This window comes from Brachyhypopomus gauderio, unplaced genomic scaffold (genome assembly GCF_052324685.1).
Source record: "Brachyhypopomus gauderio isolate BG-103 unplaced genomic scaffold, BGAUD_0.2 sc86, whole genome shotgun sequence".
In the NCBI taxonomy this organism is placed as follows: domain Eukaryota; kingdom Metazoa; phylum Chordata; class Actinopteri; order Gymnotiformes; family Hypopomidae; genus Brachyhypopomus; species Brachyhypopomus gauderio.
Window position 1 is genome coordinate 476744 of NW_027506907.1, and position 20272 is coordinate 497015.

Genomic DNA, 20272 nt, shown 5'->3' on the forward strand with positions numbered 1-20272 from the left:
CTTAATTAACATTTTTGGGGCTCTGCAGAGAGAGAAAGAGAGGAATTCAGGACAGGCTATGGGAGCTCCTGACCTAATTGGAGTCAATAGAAATGTATGTAAATGTGCTAATTGTGACAGGTTTCTTTTCTCCTGCTGCTAAATGGTGGCCTTTGTTTAAAATGTTTAATTGGTTGGGCACAATGGAATCAAATCACAATGGAGGGGGGAGCTTCTGCTGTAGGCTATTATGGGATGGTTGGGGGTACGACAGAGGGATGAATATATGTGGTTGAGCATATGGTGATGGTTGTCTTTAGTGGAATGTTTTGAGGCGAGATTCTTGAAACCTGTTCAGTCTCTCTCTCTCCCTCTCTCTCTCTCTCTCTCTCTCTCTCTCTCTCTTATTCTCACTCTCAAACTCACACTCAGGTACACAAATACAAACACACATACTTGTTCAACAAAACCAATAATTTGGCCCTGAAACAATCAGTAAAGCTACTGCTATTTATCTGTTGCTTTTCTTTTTGTCATTCCAAACAACATGGCGATATTACCATTCAACGCATTGTTTACTTTCATCATTTTTGTTAACTGGCAGCATACAGACAGTGATGGCTACCACTTCAAAGTCAGAGAGAGGGAGAGAGAGAGAGAGAGAGAGAGAGAGAGAGAGGGAAAGAGGGTGAGAGAGAGGGAGAGATGGGCGGGAATGCGGGAACGAGTGCTATATGAAAGGATGAAGCGGACTTTCTCTGTATGTCTGCCAGGAGCACCTCAGGGAGAAGTGTTGGAAAAATGTGATTTTTCACACTGACGTCTCAGAGGAAACAACAGAGAGTTGTGGGGGGGGGGGGGGGGGGGGGGAGTGAGAGTGAGAGAGCAGGAGAGAGAGAGGGAGAGTGGGAGAGAGGGAGAGAGAGGGATACAGGGATAGAGAGAGGGAGAGAGAGAGAGATAGCAAGAGAGATAGAGAGTGAGAGAGGGGGAGAGGGAGAGAGACTGAGAGAGAGAGAGAGAGAGAGAAAGAGAGAAAGAGAGAGTGAGAGAGAGAGACAGAGAGACAGAGGTACTAATGGTTCTGAGGAGCCTTAACGGTCATAGGGAGGGTAATTACTGCTGTGCGTTTCGAAGGTGCTGACAGTAGTTTTCTGGCTCAGGAGCAGCCCGAACTGTGCCAGGACTGCCAGGCTCTTTGGACCTCATCATTTCAATTTCAAAATGTTCATTTCTTTCCCTCCGCATTCGTACATGCTCAGGTCAGTTTACTGAGCATGTGTGAGGGACCAGCCTGTTCTCATCAGCACCAGTGTGTGTGTGTGTGTGTGTGTGTGTGTGTGTGTGTGTGTGTGTGTGTGTGTGTGTGTGTGTGTGTGTGTCTTTAAGATGCAGTCATTTGGAGCATATATGACAAACTTTGTTCACGTGTCTTTACAAACCACGCCATGCAGGGTATTTTCACAGGCACAGTTTGATCGAGTGAGGTGTGTGGGAGGCCCTCTCGTGCCCTCATGAAAGCCCTGCAAAATTTTATCCACACCAGAAATTCTACGGGCCAGAATACACAGCTACCCACCAATCACCAGAGGACATCGTAGCCATGACAACAATGGCAGCAGGACAACAAGTCAACCCATCAACTGCAATTGAAGAACTGTCTGCCAGTTCCATCACAACTCTGAGAATGTTTAAGAATGTTCTAGAATACTCTAGAATGTTCTAGAATGCGAGAGGAGCTGGGTTCTCATCATATACTTTGTACAATGCTAATAATAATAAATGATGACTAGTTAGCATGTTTTTGTTTGGATAATGTAAACCGGCCCCTCACAATTACTAATTATTATTCATCCATCATTTGCAGTATTACCACTACAGAGGAAAAAATTCACATCAGGCAGAATTAAACCATTACATGCTTGCATGCTCCATTTAACATGAGTGATCACATAAAGGAAAAAAAATGTATTAATTACATAAAAGCTTAGTGATTCCTTAGAAAATGGCTTTTTAAAAATGAATATTCTAATTTCTCAGGTGTTTTTCTCTGGCTTTATTTCCTAGCGTTGCCTCTGAACATGCCCTGCAGCTCATGACAGATCTTCAAGTCAGAGGGAACGGCTTGGCACAGTAGATTAACAACAGTGACCCTTTCTGCTTTAAACATGCTTGATTCCAACAAGGCCGTGAACGCTTGTCGCTTATGCAAAAGCGGTCGTTAATCTGATGGCGTGTAGCGTCTTCATCATCATATCAAAAGAGCCTGCACCGTGTGTTTCTCCTTCTTCTGGACCGTTCCAGGTGTTCTCCAATGGGACGTTGCTTGTAAGGAAAAAGATTTTTGTCATGATGAAAAAATGCTTGCCGTAGGCCAGTTCACATTCACATTCAAATCACTGACTTATTGCAGTGGGTGTGCCGGTGTGTCCAAAAAAAAAGTGTTTTGAAAGAGGAAAATCTAAAAATCAAACCACAAGACCAGATAAAATGCTTGTGCAGACTAAAATGACAGTACCTATCAAATGCATTAGGAAAAATAAATAAAACCAAATACCTCTAATACACTAATCAACACAGTACCCCGTCCGTGACACCCGCAACGGGTTGCCAAGTAGCAGCTGTAGAACAGATCATTTAGGCTTGAACCCATGATACCACGACAACGCAGCCCACATACAAACAGTACACATGCAACCTCAGGGCAAACTTGTGAAGGATTCCTTCAATATCAGCCCACTGAACATACACCTGGTCAGGCAGCACAGCAGAACCAGGCTGATCAGCGTCGATTGTGATGCTCACACGTCGGGTTGTGCGGGATATATCACGGCAACCAATACTTTTATCCTCACACAAACCTCTCCACCAGTATGCCATGACAGTCGATTAACATCATGCAACAGCATCATGATCTGGTTTCACCGTGGGACAGTTTCCACCTACTCCACCATATCATTCACTGGGATTTGCTAAAACAGTGGCCATGTGATACCTCTATATCTGTACACACCGTGTGAATCCACACTGCACCTGGGAGAGACAGAGCTCTTTAGATTTGTATGTGCGTTTTTTTCGTACATCTCTTTAGATCTCTGTATGCATTTTGTGTCTCTAGATTTCTGCCATTGATACTTTCTGTGATGAACGCATGCAAGAATAGAGGAAGCTCTAAACAATAAAGGGCCATTCACCATCAACGCTAAAGGTCATTCTGGAACTGTTCACCAGGGAATCCTGATTATGGGATAAATACCAATGAATGTAGATCTGGATGTTGCCAAATACTACTACTACTACTGCTACTACTACTACCACTACTACTGCTGTACTAATACTACTACTATTACTACTGTACTAATACTACTACTACTACTGTACTAATACTACTACTACTACTACTACTACTACCACTACTACTACTATTAACAAATTATAACAATAACAATGACAACTGAACTGGAATAATAAATTGGCAAAGGCCCCACCACCACAAAACACATGCACACTCTCTCTCTCTCTCTCTCTCTCTCACACACACACACACACACGTATGGAAGAAGACTTTGTGTTTTAAATAAAAATGTGGATTGCAATTGCAATTTCATTAAATAATGAGAAATGTATTGATTCACACAGCACGTACCATCGTTGTGCAGGGGAATTTGCCAGGAGTCTCAAACATCCATTTTCCTTAAAAGTTAAAAAAAAAAAAAAAAAAAAAAAAAAAAAAACAGGGCCGAGGGAGAGAGGGTGAACGGGTGCACCACTCGGTTTCTTCGGTGATACCGGAAGCGAAAAAAGAACTCAACAAGTCGGCCCGTAGCCCAGAGTTTGTTCTGTCTTTTAAAAGTACGCTTTCTCGGGCGTTGAACGGGAAGCGCGCAGGATTATCCGCGAGCTCGTCCGCTTGGCGTCATTTGAACGGTCCCGGCTCACTTTCCACGCTCCTCGCCTTCATTCCCAACTGTCATCGACCTCCCGTATTAGTAAAGCCGCTCTCGGCGTTTCTCGTCGCCAGCTCCGTCAGGGGGGGAACCTCACACCGATCCGGTAACTTCAGCAGCGGATCTGTGGGCAACTCCCCGCGTTTTAAAAGCGACTGAGTGCCGAAAACAAAGTTTACTGGACGAACCGGGAGCTTGTCAGTGAGTATTTAAGTTTACAACTACGCCTTAAACCCCACTCTCGTATGCTTCTTCTTTGTGCATCTCGTCTCGTCTCCCTGTCGACTGTCCCCCTCACTCCTGATGTACCAGGACCCCCTTTTCTTCCACACCTCCTCCGTCGCAGATACGAGATGAAAGCGCGAGCCGTCCTCGAGCGCTTACATTTCAATAACATAAGACAGTCCACCCAGACCGCAGGCGCGCGCAGAAGAGCAGCCCGAAGATCCTACCTGGTACTCAAGGGTCACGGTCGCCGCATTTTACACCACTCAAGATGAAAAAGATCGTACTTTAGGTCTGACGTTACTATTAAAGCGTGAATGAATGTCGATTGTCGTGGCAGCGCACCCGGTGGCTGTGATCCTAGCGGGCTGGGACAGCGTCGACCTGGTCAATTATTGATAACGAGAGCGACTGGCAGTGTGTTGCGCTGCGCGGAAGGCCGGCGTGGCAGTTACAGCTCCGGGGTATTAGCCGCGCTCTGGGAAAATCACGGGCGACGCGGATTACCGAGCACACAGACAGCCTACACGCGCACACCACCGAGAGGGGGGGGGACTCTGGTATAGAACACGGGGGTGGCCCACACTGCGCTCCAGAGATATATATATATTAAAAAAAGCAACAAAACTGGCCTGTGAAATTATGCGTCACATTTTGTTAGACGAGATGATCCTTTTGGATATATAAACATATTTCAGTTTCATATGAACTATATGTCATCGGTGGTCTTCTATCAATCGAGCGCGCGTGCTGCAGTCCGTGCGGCGTGGACGAACGGGTTTCCTCCGAGATCATATCTGAAATTTGTCACGCACTCATTTCAGATGTCAGACCGATAAGCTTTGATCGCGTCAGGGTAGCGCACGGGGTTCCCGCCTTTCGTGATATCAACCACAGGCCCTTGGGCCTTAAATCAACCACCAATGGATATGAATTGGCGCCGTGACAATTAGGGTTAGGATTAGTGAATGTTGAAGGCGATGAAAAATGATAATTTATATATTTAATCATATATTTTTATGCTAACCCTAATGTCCAACTTAAGAATGTGTCAGTAAAAAATCTCGTTAAAATAAGTTTTATGTAAAGATTAGCAGACTGAGCTCATCTATTTTGAGTTTGTAACTATGATGTACATAATTAAACGAAAGAGAGAGAGAGAGAGAGAGAGAGAGAGAGAAAGAATGAGAGAAAGAAAAAGAAAAATAGAATTGCTGGCCTAGCCTATACCTTTGTGTTCGGACTCTGCGCCTGTGCTAACGTATTACGTGGCAAGCCACACGTCGGAGTAGTGAAGATGCTCCTATCTAACTCTCTTAACCACTTCTTGAACATCAGGATATGTGTACGTTATCCAGTCAATGCATAGATTTTAACATGTGCTAGAACAATTAAGATTTCTCCCTGGCACGTGCTCTCTCTCTCTCTCTCTCTCTCTCTCTCTCTCTCTCTCTCTCTCTTTTCTCTTTATCATTATTGCATTTTTTCCTCAATTTAATTTGTTTTTCTTAATTAATATTAATATAAATATTTTTTCAGTATTTTTTAGGAACTTCGGGGATGGATTTTCTGTGAATGTTGCTGACACCTCCTCCTACCCCCAAATGAAACGGTTTGCAATTACTTATTATTCCAAAAGTGACGGTAAAAGTTAAATTTTCCTATTACAAACTGTAAGGTATACGGTTATACATTGAGAGTACTCCACATGTTTATATATACATTTTCAAATCTAGGTCCAATATTCCATAATGAACCACGCCCACAATAACCATCACCTGGATGAACCATGGAGAACACAGAATGCGTTAGTGAAATTTCTGCTATATTTACTATACAGCGAATTATTAACAAACTACTGTTTATAGCTATCAAACAATCTATAATCAGTGTTCCAATTATTTTTAAATATCTGTTTTATCATCATTGTTATTTATTCTATCATTATTTTATTATTATTATTATTATTATTATTATTATTATTATTATTATTATTATCATCATCATCTGAGCGGTGTGAATAATGTTGCTAATGTTAAATAATAATAATTATTAGTAATAGTAGAAGTATTATTTACATGTGTTTATTTTTAGGGTCTTGGTTTAAAACTTGGCTTCTGAAATAGGATCTGTCCACACTGTACCATTACTTCCTGTTCTGAATATGAATATTCTTACAAATACACAATTCATGGTGGTCTAAAAATATTATATTAAGTCTTTATGACAGAGACTGTGGAACATTGTAATTATTCAATTCAATTATTAAATGCAATTAAATAATGCTATTTTGTTACTTTAAAATAATTCCCCATCCAATTTGAACAAATAGCAAATTATCAATATCTGACTAATCTAAATGTAAAATTGCATATATGACAACAATAAATTAAAGAAAATCGTTATAAATGGTTCCCAAATTGTGATAAGTCTTTCATTTGCTTTTCACAATTCATTTAAATCAGTCTGGTATAAAATAAAATTCTAAGGCACTATCTTATACCATATATTCAGTATTTCGTTCAGTTTTGTTATTCTAGACAATAAGTGAAACGTAAATCATTTCTAGAACAAAATATAAGACGCAGGATTTCTCTGTTTATGGTTCTATTAAATACAGATTTTCCTATTATTCTTATTAAGTTATAGTAGACTAGAAATTCTTTGTAAAATAAATGGAATAGCCTATTACATATAAATACCATTGCGTCATGAAAAAATATGTACTGTTGTGTAAAAAATATAAAAGAACTTTTGAAATGTTCAAACAATTGTCTCCAAATTCTCTGCGTTCAGCTCAGTTTGTTTCTCGTTTGTAAATAGCTACTTCGATTGCAGTAAAGTGTCTTTCAAGTTGCTTGACGGAATATTTTAAACGAGATGTTTCATTGGTTAACGTTTGCTCGTGCGTAGTAACACAAGGCCTACCGTGTTTACGTTGGCCATCTTTTTAAGCATTGTGCCCTGGCAGGTGCTGTGACGGGCTTCAAATGTCTCGGTAGCATAAATGTTTGTTTGCTCCAGTCAAGCCTATTTTAATGAGTGAATTAAATAATTTAAAATGTTCCAGATTACTTCTTTTAAAAATAAATTGTATTTTAAATTTAAATATTAAAATCCTTTTAAATATTCAAAAAAACTCCCACAAACACGTACACACCGGCACTGACGTCTGATGTCAGTATTCTAGAACGTGGTCTATAATGTGTTTGAGATGCATGTAAAACTTTTTCGTGTAAAGGGATTTTTTGCGTAAAGAGACTTAGGTTTCTTATAAATAACCTAAAAAAATTACCTAATAACCTGTTAAACTCGTAGTTGCAAGAGACACAAACGCTGGTTGCTTTCAGCTAAATGCCGGATGTAACAGGCTATTCACATTTCTGCACAGGGCGAAGATTCTTCTCATCAGTTTTTCAGCAACAGAGAAGATTTCTCCACCGAGCTGGACCTTTGATCAGAAAACCGCGTGATTTAGGTCATAACTGCATTCTATAAAATTGCACGTTTAAGCTTTGATTTTATTTAAATCAATTGGCGTAACTCTCAAGATTTTGATGATTTTGGAAAAACATTGCATATATTTCTGTGGGAAATTTTCCCATGATGGCTCTTTTGCACATAAAAAGGTGAACTGTTTTTTTTTAACGATCTAATAATGTGTTCCAGGGCGCGGGACGAGAACACAGTCAAACTTTTGCTGGCGCGAATCTAATGCGCCCTAATTGCATTCACACAGAGAAAGCTGCCCTGAAGTCGGCGAGGGTACGCATCACTTAAATTAGGGCTTAGTCTAATGAGAGTCTTGCACTGCCTTGTCGACCACAAAACATCTTAATGTGACCGCAATGCAGCGCACACCACGCTGTGTTAATAGTCTATCTGGCATCAAGGCACAGCTACTGGCTTCCAAAATAAGAGAACATTTACATTGCGTCATCGTTTAAGTGGCGAACAACTCGAAGGGGAAGTTTTTTTTCCCCGAAAATCTTTAAATACCTTTAGTGCTTAATCAAACCTAGTTCATTCTATCTTTATATATGGATACGTATTCACCTAATATAATAAATGCGTTCAACATTTTAGGCTAAATAATGCATTAAAATATAGGCTGCAGATAACGGGTACTCCCTGGTTTAGGGCGAATTATACATTATGCAAAATTAGAATGAAAATATTCGAATACAGTTAGAATGCAGGACAGTGTGAGTGTGAGGCTATAAATTCATTACGCCGCCTGATGTCAGAATACTCGTGCCAGCCATCAAGTGCGTAGGTAGCATTTCAGATAGACATGTTATTTGATGCATTCACATATTTCGATAATTGTTCCTAATGTCGCATAATCATCTATGTTTGATAAACAAAATAGGCTAATTTATTGGATTTGTATGTGATAAGCTTCCCGAGACCAAAAGGTCCGCGTGGCCTTAAGATTACACGTAAAAGTGCTAAAATATCATTTGGCAGGTCTCATTAGACGGGCTATAGATATTAGACCGCGTTCATACATTTTTTTTTATTTCATACATTTTTAGATTACGCAATCATAGTTCTAACAGGGTTTCCACAGCAATGTGTGTACTATAAAATAACTCTCGAAGTTTAATAATTTCGATTTAACTTTTGTAAATGACCACTGAAATAACACGGATACATCACACACTACGATTACTAAGATAGTAGTCTCATTCTTTCAGTTAAACTGAATCAAGTTTAATTTCTTACCAGTTAAATACTGGTAACTTCATTACACAACTATGTTTGTATTAAATAATAAACAATCGGCTTATAGTTATAATAGTGATGGCAAAATATCACAGTGCGACCAAGGAATCATACAGCAGGTTTACTTCGAAACCAAGTGAGCCTGGTGAGAAGTTTCTACGTGCTGCAACTAAATGTTGATTTAACTTTATTTGGGTGTAGGCTACTCTCGCCAAGATCCGACTTCAGCAGACGGACCTTTTTCATTGTCGCCGATTCTGTTCTTACAGCATTCCGAAGCTATCTACGGTTGAGCTCGAGGGAGGGCAAAAAAGAAAGGTGAGGCAAGCCAAAGAAAAAGAAAAAAGAAAGAAAGAAAAAAAAAGTTACAACCCGGCAACAAAGTGGCCAAGAATGCAACCCCTGGCATAGGCAAAGTGAACCCTTAACAATCCCCCATCCAAGAAGTTTTTTATATAGACAAAGGAAGAAAGGAAGAAAGAAGGAAGAAACCGAGAGGGGCAAATGAGGCCACTGAAGTTTTTTTTTAGTTTTCTCCACAGTTGCACTACTGTCGTCTACCCCGTGGTTGATAACCAGCTCGCGTGCGTGGTTGGCATAGCTACCAAGGGGGCGCGGCGACGCTCGCGCTTATCTCCTGTTGACACCACAGACCGCAGGGGCTCGATACCCGTACGGACGCCTGGCAAACCTAGCGAGACCTGCGTTACACTTACACACAGACCGCGAAGAGCGCTGTTTTCCCGGCGGATAAGACATCCTTCTAAGAAGCAGGCCCCGTGTTTCGTTTTAAACGAACCTGAAATTAAATGGTTTCGATGAACGTGACTGCGCTCGTGCTAAGTCGTTGATATGCTACAGGTTGTTGCTAAAGTTGATATAAGTAATTGGCAGTCTGCAGTGATGATAGTTTTTTTTGTTTTGTTTTAGAGATTGAATGATAAAACAATGAAGAAACGATGAAAACGATGAAGAAATTACAATATTTCCCTAAAGTGAACTTAAATTGTGGAGTGTGTGTGTGTGTGTGTGCGCGCGTGCGTGTGTGTGTGTGTGTGTGTGTGTGTGTGTGTGCATGAGAGTGTACACATAAGCTCGTTCCTGGCTCTTGCGTGAAGACAAGTGCTGATACAGTGAGGATTTTTTAAATAACACACACACACACACACACACACACACACACACACATCATCATCTGTGCCTACTCTCTTTAACTCCCCCAACCCACCACTATGTATTCGCCCTCATCTGCTCTCTTGGCTGTCTGTTCATATTGTAATCACTAGGAGTAAGTATGGCTATCTCAGTCCTCGTCCAAGTCCATAATCACTATCAGTAAGTATGGCTATCTCAGTCCACGTCCAAGTCTTTGTTACTGGTCTTCCTTCACTAATCTATTGGCACGAGACAGGAGCCCCAGACCAGACACCGCAGGGTTACTGGTTGAAGTCACTAGTCTGGGTGGCAGGGATGGTGTCGCTGGGTTACTGTCGCTGGGATACTGTCGCTGCGACGGCCCCCCATTCATTTGACCTCCAATAGTGACCTCCAACGGGTCCAGAACTTCCAGCAATTTCTGGAGTCGCCCCATTTGTTAAACAGACAAGGCATATTCAAACTCCCATGTTTAGATATTCATAGTAATAAAAGGAAACAAAAACCGTTGAGCTCTCTAACAATGGGGACATGTTCTGAGCTGAGCAAAATCACAGACAGGTTGGTTTATCAGGTCCTTCTTCAAAATCTGCCCAAAGCTGGTCTTACCAGTATTCATCCTGATATTTTTCTGCAAATAATTCTGCAAGGCTCTTGGTGATGACAACTGCCTTATTAATATTCATAACATCCCATTTGTCCATCCATGCATTTTGAGACATTTATTTTCAGATGGCACACCCCGATTTGCTGCATTCAAATGAGCCATGATGCCACCCTTGAGATAGGTTTATTTCTGACGGCTATGTACTCAACACAAGGCTTGCGGCACGATCCTTATGAGAACAAAGACGTTTTAATGCTAAAGGTCCGATGTAACCAATCACTGAGGCACAGGTCAAGCAAACCCTGCTGGCCCCTCCCCTTTCACACCCGACCCCGACTTGCCCTCGTCGGAGTGACGCCACAGGGCAACCTTCGCCGAAAATGCCAGATCACGTTAGGTCTTCCTCCGTTGTGACCTTATAAGCAGAATGCATGGCTTATGGCCCACGGCGGGCAGCCAGTGCTGCCTTGTGTGGTCATGTTAGTCGTCTGGCTGGCCTAACATGGTATGGCAATGTCCTTTACTTACAGCTAAAACAGACCAGCCAAACAGAGCAAATCATCTCCATTTTGTGCCATTGGATGACGTCTCACATGAACCAGCCGCCATTTTGGGTCCCAGAGCAGTTTCCCCCTAGTTTAAGGGACACTCCACCCTCTGGCTCTGATTGGTCACCAATCATGGTCTGGCCTGCCAACACAGCTCTACAGGCCAAATCCCACACGAACCTCCAGCCTCAGAGTACATGTCTTGACTTTGATTTGATGAGGCCACCATCACTAATCCCACCCTCCCTTTGCATTGGCCATCGTCACAGCCTTTCTAGAAGCTTCCAGCAGGCAGCCATGAGGCCTGAGCCCTGGGTTGGCACTGCCACAGGGTTTGGATTTCCAGATGAGCAAGCTCTAACAGGGAGGCCTGGTGGGGGGGAGGGGGTGTGAGGGGGGTCTGTGCCCTAGCCAGGGGGCACTGGTGGATGTAGAGGGGGTTCATTGGCTTGTGATATGGGATGGCGGAGGTGTGAGTTATGGGGGTCCCTGGGCATATGGGGAAGGGGGGGTTGGATGCTTGAATGAGTTGCGAGAACACTAGGGGCCAAATCTGTGGGTGAGGGGGAACTGGAGGTCAGTGCAAGTACCTCTATGTGCATTTGCACTCACTTACACACACATGCACATACGCAGACACACACACACGCTCACACACACACACACTCACACGCACACACACATACACATTGTCATTGATATAAAGAGAGGTCAGCAGATTTGAGAGTGAAATACCTGTGGACACGTTTCTGTTTTATAATGTTTTTCTTCTTTGCTTGATTTGTTTGTTTTAGACTGTAGTTTTTCATTGTGCTCTGCTGCTTGAGTTCTTTCAACACAGTTTCATATTGTGTTCCTAATTTGAATAAATTATGCAAAAACAGGCCAAATTACAAATGTACAGATATACCATAATTACATGTTTGTAGTATTTGTTTGAAACTGCTTTATGCAAATAAGTGTTGTCTTTGTTTCCCAGTAGAAATGACTTGAGTGTAATTGGCATTGGCAAGTTTTTAATAAAGAGGGTTTAGGAGAAAAAGTCTTTGTTTTTGGATCATATTCACTCATTGAGAATAGGGGGATTAATTCTGACTGTGCAACTCTCTGTCTCTCTTTTCTCTCCTTCTTTTTAATTATTTGGCCAAGTCTCTGCTTTAATTTATCTTCAGCACCCAACACCCGTACCACCCCCCCCCCCCTCTCTCACTCTCACTTCGATATTCCTGGCCCTTTCTTGTAATCCATCAAAAATCAATCCATCCCTCTCCTCCTCCTCCTCTCTCTCTCCCTCCATCCCTCTCCTCCTCTCTCTGTCCTCCTCTCCTCTCTTCTTCTCTCTACCCCCCCTCCCCACTTTGAGATTCCTGGCCCTGTCCTCTTCTAATCCATCACAAATCAACCTCTCTCTATCTATCTATCTCTCTCCTACCCTCCCCTCATTCTCTCTCTCTCTCCTCCTTCTCTCTCTCTCTCTGAGAGGGGGTCTCACCTCAGCCAGCATTTCTATTGGCTCCCCATTTTCTTTTCTTCTGTATAAAAAGTTAAAGGAGTTACAAATGAGAAATGCAAACAAGAAACTGGTCAATGAGCAATCGATGCAAAAATGAACTGGTTACACAGTAAATAGGACATAGATGAGAAGAAGGACCTGGAAAAAGAGTTTAGGAACAGAACGTAATGGTAGAGGAGAACAGGACCATGGGAGGAAGAAACAGACAGAGACTCCAAAGCATAAATGAGAATCATTTGGCTAAAAATGCAGTTGAAGCAATGAATATTTATGATGAATCAATAAAACTGTTCTTACACACACACACACACACACACACACACACACACACACACACACCAATCTGTGGCAACACTTGGTCGCAGCAAATGGAGAACCAGCTGTTGCATTCTGACCTGGGCATCTGGGAAGAGAAGGGGGGAGGGGGGGCTTTAAACAGAGAAGCTCAAACGTAGTACTATATTCACTCTCTCTCTCTCTCTCTCTCTCTCTCTCTCTCTCTCTCTCTCTCTCTCACTCTCTTTCTCTACCTCTCCTTGTCTACTACCTCATACAGACATATACTACAGAAGAACTGGAATGTGCCCAGGCAAACTATAACACACACACACACACACACACACACACACACACACACACACACACACACACACACACACACACACACACACACACACCTCTGTGTCATAAGCTCCAGTGCCTGGCTGTGGTGCCAACACTGGGCAAACTCTTGCCTGGGCCTTCTGCTGCCCCAGATAGCTCCTTGTGTGTGTGTGTGTGTGTGTGTGTGTGTGTGTGTGTGTGTGTGTGTGTGTGTGTGTGTGCCCCCAGTGCTCCAGATGCTGGGGAGAGAACGGATTAGCGCACAGAGCACTCCATGCCTTCTGCTTCTCACACATACACACACAGTCATCAATATAAAATAAGGGGCAAGCGGAGCTCGGAGTGTACGTTTCACATTCACCCATAGTGATGTATTAAACCTGTGAATTAAACCATGAAAATGTCCCTAATCTGCCTCGATGAGAAACAGCTATCTCCTGTTCCATACATGGCTGGCCTCTCCCCAATCCTAGCACAATGCCACCACCTCCTATTTCCATATCTTCTCAAGCACAACCATTACCGGACGGCACAGAGGGGCCCAAATAAAAACAGGGCCCTAACAACAAACTGGGACACAGCCCTTCCTTTCAACAAGCATTAAGCTGCCCTGTCCATCATAACTGCGTTACATTCGCCAGGATAACGAGTCACGTTTAGGTCCCTTTTAACTTTTATCCAGTGTTCCTTTCAGCCTGGGCACATGCTGCCGTTTCACCGTGAGCCACGTTGATCAGAGACCGCGGGACGTCAGCACCAAGACCGAAGGCCGGCGTACCCACAAGCCCGTGTCCGGCCCGTGCAGCGTGAGAGGGGCCTGGCCTCTTCCGGAGTGGGAGGGGCTTCAGAGGTGAAGCTGGCCCAACACTTACTGTATCTCCAGCCAGCATAACGTATAGCATAAAGGGCAGAGGGGAGAGGGCTCATTATGAGAAGGAAGAGGTCCGGTGGCCCGGTGGACCATTGAAGGGCCGCTGGCTGTATTGTTCCGCCGCTCCCAGACACACTCGTTGGGGGGAGACTGACTGTGTGAATGCAGATGGTAGACTGTTCGATTTGGCAAGAGGACTGTGAGAAAGTGCGTGTGAGCGAGCGTACATGTGTGTGTCTGTTGTCTGTGTGTGTGCGTACATGTATTGTACGATCATCTGTACATCTTCACGTGTGTGGGTTTGGGAAAGGACGAATTGTATGCATGTATTGTCTTGAATGTGTGTGTATGTGTGTGCTGTTTTGAATGTGTGTGTGTGTTTGTGCGTGTAAAAGAAACTAGTATATTAGTCACTAGCATGTGTGAATAAGAGAAAGACTTTACTGGGAAATGGTGTAGACTGGTGTTATGAACACAGAAGCAAAATTTGTGTGCATGTGTGTGTGAGCGTGTGTGTGTGTGTGTGTACATATGTTTGTGTGCATGCATGTGTGTTTGTGTGCCCGCACGTGTGTTTGTATGCCTGTGTGTGTGTGTGTGTGTGTGTGTGTGTGTGTGTGTGTGTGTGTGTGTGTGTGTGTGTGTGTGCGTGTGTTTAGGGGGGCTACAGTAGGGTACTAATTTGGCAGAATTAAAGAGCAGTACACAGGGCACTTTTGTGAAAGCGGTTCTGGGTCTCATCTACCCCCACGTACGCTCAAGCTTACACACATACACACACACACACACACACACACACACACATATATAAATGCATAGCTGAGAGTGGGCATCAAGCCACATTACCCTGGGCAATATGGAAATACACGCGCGCACACACACACACACACACACACACACACACACACACACACACATACACACACATTTTCTCACCAAGGGATGTAAACCACAGGGAGTTATAACGCTACCTCTGTGATTCTGAGGAGCAAGGGTCTGTGGCCTGTTAAACTAGGGCTACATAACCCTGGGCAATATGCAAATGCCCTCACACACACATACACACACACAACATACTTACATTTCTATATAATAAATAGAATTAGAACACTCTATGGAATTAGAACACTCTATCCCCGCCTGATCTGAGGCCTGTTAAATTCAGCTGTGTCCTGAAATACAGTGTTGTCCTCTAGAGTCCCTCCCACTCTCACTACTCTCTGGTTGGCTATAATAACCAACGTTTCTGGGCAACACAACGTAGTTTTTTTTTAAGTTACCATGGTTTTTGTTTGGCATACATCAACTTCTCTTACTAAAGACATGAGGTTGCCATGGTATTTGTGAGCAGCAGTGCATTATGTGTGTGTGTGTGTGTGTGTGTGTGTGTGTGTGTGTGTGTGTGTGTGTGTGTGTGTGTGTGTTACAGCCACCTCAGCCTACCGGGAACTGCAAAGTGTCAGTACTATGAGATTACAATTTCTCTCTGTCTTCAACTGTACATAGAATGCTTCCACATGTCCACAAAAGGTCAGATCCCCGTGTGACGCTTTCTGTATTTCCTGAGGGTCTCTGGCGCCCTCCTTTGGGTTTCAAGGCACATCACATCCGTATTGCATTTTCAATCGTATCTAAACCGTCGTGACGTACGTTAATGCGCGCGCGAGTGTGTGTGTGTGTGAGTGTCCTGAAATACCGGCTACATTATTGTGAATACACTAGGATGGTCCACGTTACTTCGACAACATTACGCTAAATCAGTATGACTTTATCGTGCTGCAGATAACATACAGTATATGATTACTGAAGAGATCCTTGAGCGTGGATGATCCCAGCCACGGGTTATAGCTTTCTCACGAAAAGTAAAATATTCAATTTTCATAACGGAACCTGTTTAATCTTTTAAAAGAGGATTAAATTATGATTCTCGCTCTCTGAATCCTATCAGAAAGGGGCGTGGAATCCAGTAAAGTTATTTCTTATAATCTTCTCAGCTTGCAAAATGAGAGCAATTATTATTATTATGAAAACCCACAGTGAGCAGCGAACAGAATGTTTTCGACACTTACCCAACGACTGTTACCTTGCTGGCGTACAGCTGTGTGTACAGGCCTGGGTCATCTTGGGGTACTGAAATTATAAGATTCTTAAAAAAAACGACAGTCAAAGAAATTAAGCAGACAAAATTAACGCCTACTTCTAACGTGTGTTTAGGACCCACGTTTTGCGCATGCAAACGACTATGACTGGCATGGTTGACTGGAAAACCGAACTGGCCGTCATACACGAGCTGAGCAGATGGTGCCGGACCGATTAAAGATGTAGGTATGTACCTGCTTATTGTTTACAGTGTTCATGAAATATTTAAGGGTAATGAGATTGATTAATTAAGACTAATTAAACCACCATTAAGCTATATCTTTGTTAGATCTTAAAAATACATTTGAACTGTTGGTGAGTTGCTGAAAACATTTGCAAAACATTATGTATATGTTAAACATTATATAGATGGGTTGATAAAGAGGCCCACTCTGGCCCTGTGTATGTATGTTTTTGTGTGTGTATATATACACTATATTGCCAAAAGTATTTGCTCACCTTCTTTGACTCATATATGAGCTTAAGTGACATCCTATTCCAATCCATAGTGTTTAATATGACGTTGATCCACCCTTTGCTGCTAGAACAGCTTAAAACCTTCTGGGAAGGCTGTCCACAAACACACTAGGAGTGTGTTTAAGTTTTTGACCATTCTTCCAGAAGTGCATTTGTGTGGTCACATACTGAAGTTGGACAAGAAGGCTTGCCTCTCAGTCTCTGCTCTAATTAATCCCAAAGGTGTTCTATCGGGTTGAGGTCAGAACTCTGTGCAGGCCAGACAAGTTCATCCACAACAGACTCTGCCATCCATGCCTTTATGGACCTTGCTTGGAAGAGGAAGGGGCCAGCTCCAAACTGTTCCCACAAAGTTGGGAGCATGGAATTGTCCAAAATGTCTTTGTATGCTGAAGCATTCAGAGTTCCTTTCACTGGAACTAAGGGGCCAAGCCCAGCTCCTGAAAAACTACCCCATACCATAATCCCCCCTCCACCAAACTTTACACTTGGCACAATGCAGTCACAAGTACCGTTCTCCTGGCAACCACCAAACCCAGATTCGTCCATCAGATTGCCAGATGGAGAAGCGTGATTCGTCACTCCAGAGAACATGCCTCCACGGCTCTAGAGTCCAGTGACGTTGTGCTTTACACCACTGCATCCGATGCTTTGCGTTGCTCTTGGTGATGTATGGCTTGGATGCAGCTGCTCAACCATGGAAACTCATTCCATGAAGCTCTCTACGCACTGTTCTTGAGCTAATCTGAAGGCCACACGAAATGCGGATGTCTGTACTGATTGACTCTACAGAAAGTTGGCGACCTCTTTGCACTATGCGCTTCAGCGTCCGCTGACCCCGCTCCGTCAGTTTACGTGGCCCACCACTTCATGCCTGAGTTGCTGTCATTCCCAAACACTTCCATGTTCTTATAATACAGCTGACAGTTGAAAGTGGAATATTTAGAAGCGAGGAAATTTCACGACTAGATTTGCTGCACAGGTGGCATCTCCTCACAGTTCCACACTGGAATTCACTGAGCTCCTGAGAGCAAGCCATTCTTTCACACATGTTTGTAAATACAGTCTGCATGCGTAGGTGCTTAATTTTATACACCTGTGGTCATGGAAGTGATGGGAACACCTGATCATTCCGATCATTTGGATGGGTGAGCGAATATAGTGTGTATATACACTCACCCGGCCACTTTATTAGGTACACCTGTCCAACTGCTCATTAACGCAAATGTCAAATCAGCCAATCACATGGCAGCAACTCAATGCATTTAGGCATGTAGACATGGCCAAGACAGTCTGCTGCAGTTCAAACTGAGCATCAGAATGGGGATGAAAGGTGCTTTGACTGTGGCATGGTTATTGGTGCCAGACGGGCTGGTCTGAGTATTTCAGAAACTGCTGATCTACTGGGATTTTCATGCTAAACCATCTCTAGGGTTTACAGCGAATGGTCCGAAAAAGAGACAGTATTCAGTGAGTGGCAGTTCTGTGGGCGCAAATGCCTTGTAGAAGCCAGTGGTCAGAGGAGAATGACCAGACTGGTTTGAGCTGACAGAACACCAACAGTAACTCAAATAATCAGATACAACTGAGACATGCAGAAGAGCATCTCTGAATGCACAACACGTCGAACCTTAAGGCGGATGGTCTACAGTAGCAGAAGACCACACTGGGTGTCACTCCTGTCAGCTAAGAACAGGAAACTGAGGCTACAATTGGTATCAACAGCATGAAAGCATGGATCCATCCTGACTTGTATCAACGGTTCAGGCTGGTGGTGGTGGTGTAATGGTGTGGGGGATATATTCCTGGCACACTTTGGGCCCATTAGTACCAATTAAGCATTGTGTCAATGCCACAGCCTACCAAAGTATTGTTGCTGACCATGTCCATCCCTTTATGACTACAGTGTACTCATCCTCTGATGGCTACTTCCAGCAGCATAACGCGTCATGTCATAAAGCGTGAATCATCTCAGACTGGTTTCTTGAACACGACAATGAGTTCACTGTACTCAAATGGCCTCCACAGTCATCAGATCTCAGTCCAATAGAACACCTTTGGGATGTGGTGGAAGGGGAGATTCACATCATGGATGTGCAGCCGACAAATCTGCAGCAACTGCGTGATGCTATCATGTCAATATGGACCAGACTCTCTGAGGAATGTTTCCAGTACCTTGTTGAATCTATGACATGAAGGATAAAGGATTTTTTTTTTTTTTTGGGGGAGGGTGGGGGTGTCCTCTGTCGTGTCTGGAAGGCACATTCTTACATACATGTGAATGGTAGATTTTTTTGTTTAATGCTTGCCTACATTTGAAAACACAACCTTTCCATAACCAAAATTATATAAAATATAATTTTCATCATTTAGAAAACTAGTACTATAACTTAAAATGTCCTCAGTCTTACACTTACTGCATATTGAATATTTTCACATTGCCTGCACTGTTACCTGCAAACCTGTGTCCTGATCCTCCCCTGAAGAACTAAGCTGACTGGCTTTTGCCTAATAGTAGTAAGGACAACAGTCTACATTAAATATTACCGTCTTATTTTGTAAAAAAAAATTGGTGGCATTTTAAGCACATTAGCTACTGGTGAAATTTTTGTGACTGACTCTGCTACGTTCTGCGTTGCTATCACGTAAGTTAGCTACGTACGGACTGATAGCCACCACCAATCATATGACTCATATCACAGCGGGAGCTGCGGCGGACATAAAGCACTCATGTACTGTGCGAAAACGTTTTGATCACACAGCTGATGCTGTCTGAGTTCCTCTCTGCAAATGTAGACACATGGAAAGGAAAGAAATTGTGCAAAATTTTGGTGGGGACTGTCCCTGTCGGGCCAAAATTGGTGGGGACATGTCCACACCAGTCCTTCAGAAAGTTACGCCTATAACTATATATATATATATATATATATATATATATATATATATATATATATATATATATATATATATATATATATATATATGAGAGAGAGAGAGAGAGATACTGGGTTAATGGCAAATGTGAGAATACCGAAGGAATTTTTAAAGAACGTAAAATTAACCATTATTCAATTATGTGAATCATGCATTTTCCTGGAAAGGAGGTGTAACAATATGTTGAGGTCAGTGCTAGGCTACAGCCCATGAGGTCAGGGTTTACTCACACACATGGACAACAGTGCTGAACAGATTTCATATCACAACAGAACAGGCCAGTGTTGCCATCTGCTTTACACACACACACACGCGCGCACACACACACACACACGCACGCACGCACGCACGCACGCACGCACGCACGCACGCACGCACGCACGCACACACACACACACACACACACACACACACACACACACACACACATCAACACATGGCTTCAAAAACTGATTGAACCGAATAAAGACAACCAAAACAAACTCTTCACAGTGAAAGACTACAGACAAGGAGAGGGACTGTGTGTGCGTCTGACAGCTGCCTTGG

At 43.1% G+C, this 20272-nt stretch overlaps 2 long non-coding RNA genes across 18 annotated transcripts in view; both read left to right on the top strand.

Moving 5' to 3' along the window:
* The window catches only part of LOC143493445 (uncharacterized), a 10185-nt gene extending 8346 nt beyond the window's left edge, over positions 1-1839 (top strand). Inside the window, exon 3 of the long non-coding RNA XR_013125440.1 lies at positions 1434-1839. This is a non-coding gene — a long non-coding RNA (uncharacterized LOC143493445). The remainder of the gene's footprint in view (positions 1-1433) is intronic.
* Positions 1840-3750: 1911 nt separating this feature from the next.
* Positions 3751-20272, top strand: part of LOC143493444 (uncharacterized) — a 36985-nt gene continuing 20463 nt past the window's right edge. For 5 of the 17 annotated variants that reach the window (XR_013125429.1, XR_013125430.1, XR_013125431.1 and 2 more), the window contains exons 1-5: positions 3988-4127; positions 5691-5763; positions 5888-5958; positions 7543-9197; positions 16391-16501. This is a non-coding gene — a long non-coding RNA (uncharacterized LOC143493444). Of the gene's footprint in view, positions 4128-5690; positions 5764-5887; positions 5959-7542; positions 11593-16390; positions 16502-16824; positions 16994-17014; positions 18992-20272 lie in introns of those variants that run through there. The other 12 variants (XR_013125437.1, XR_013125427.1, XR_013125436.1 and 9 more) reach the window with 11 other exon arrangements.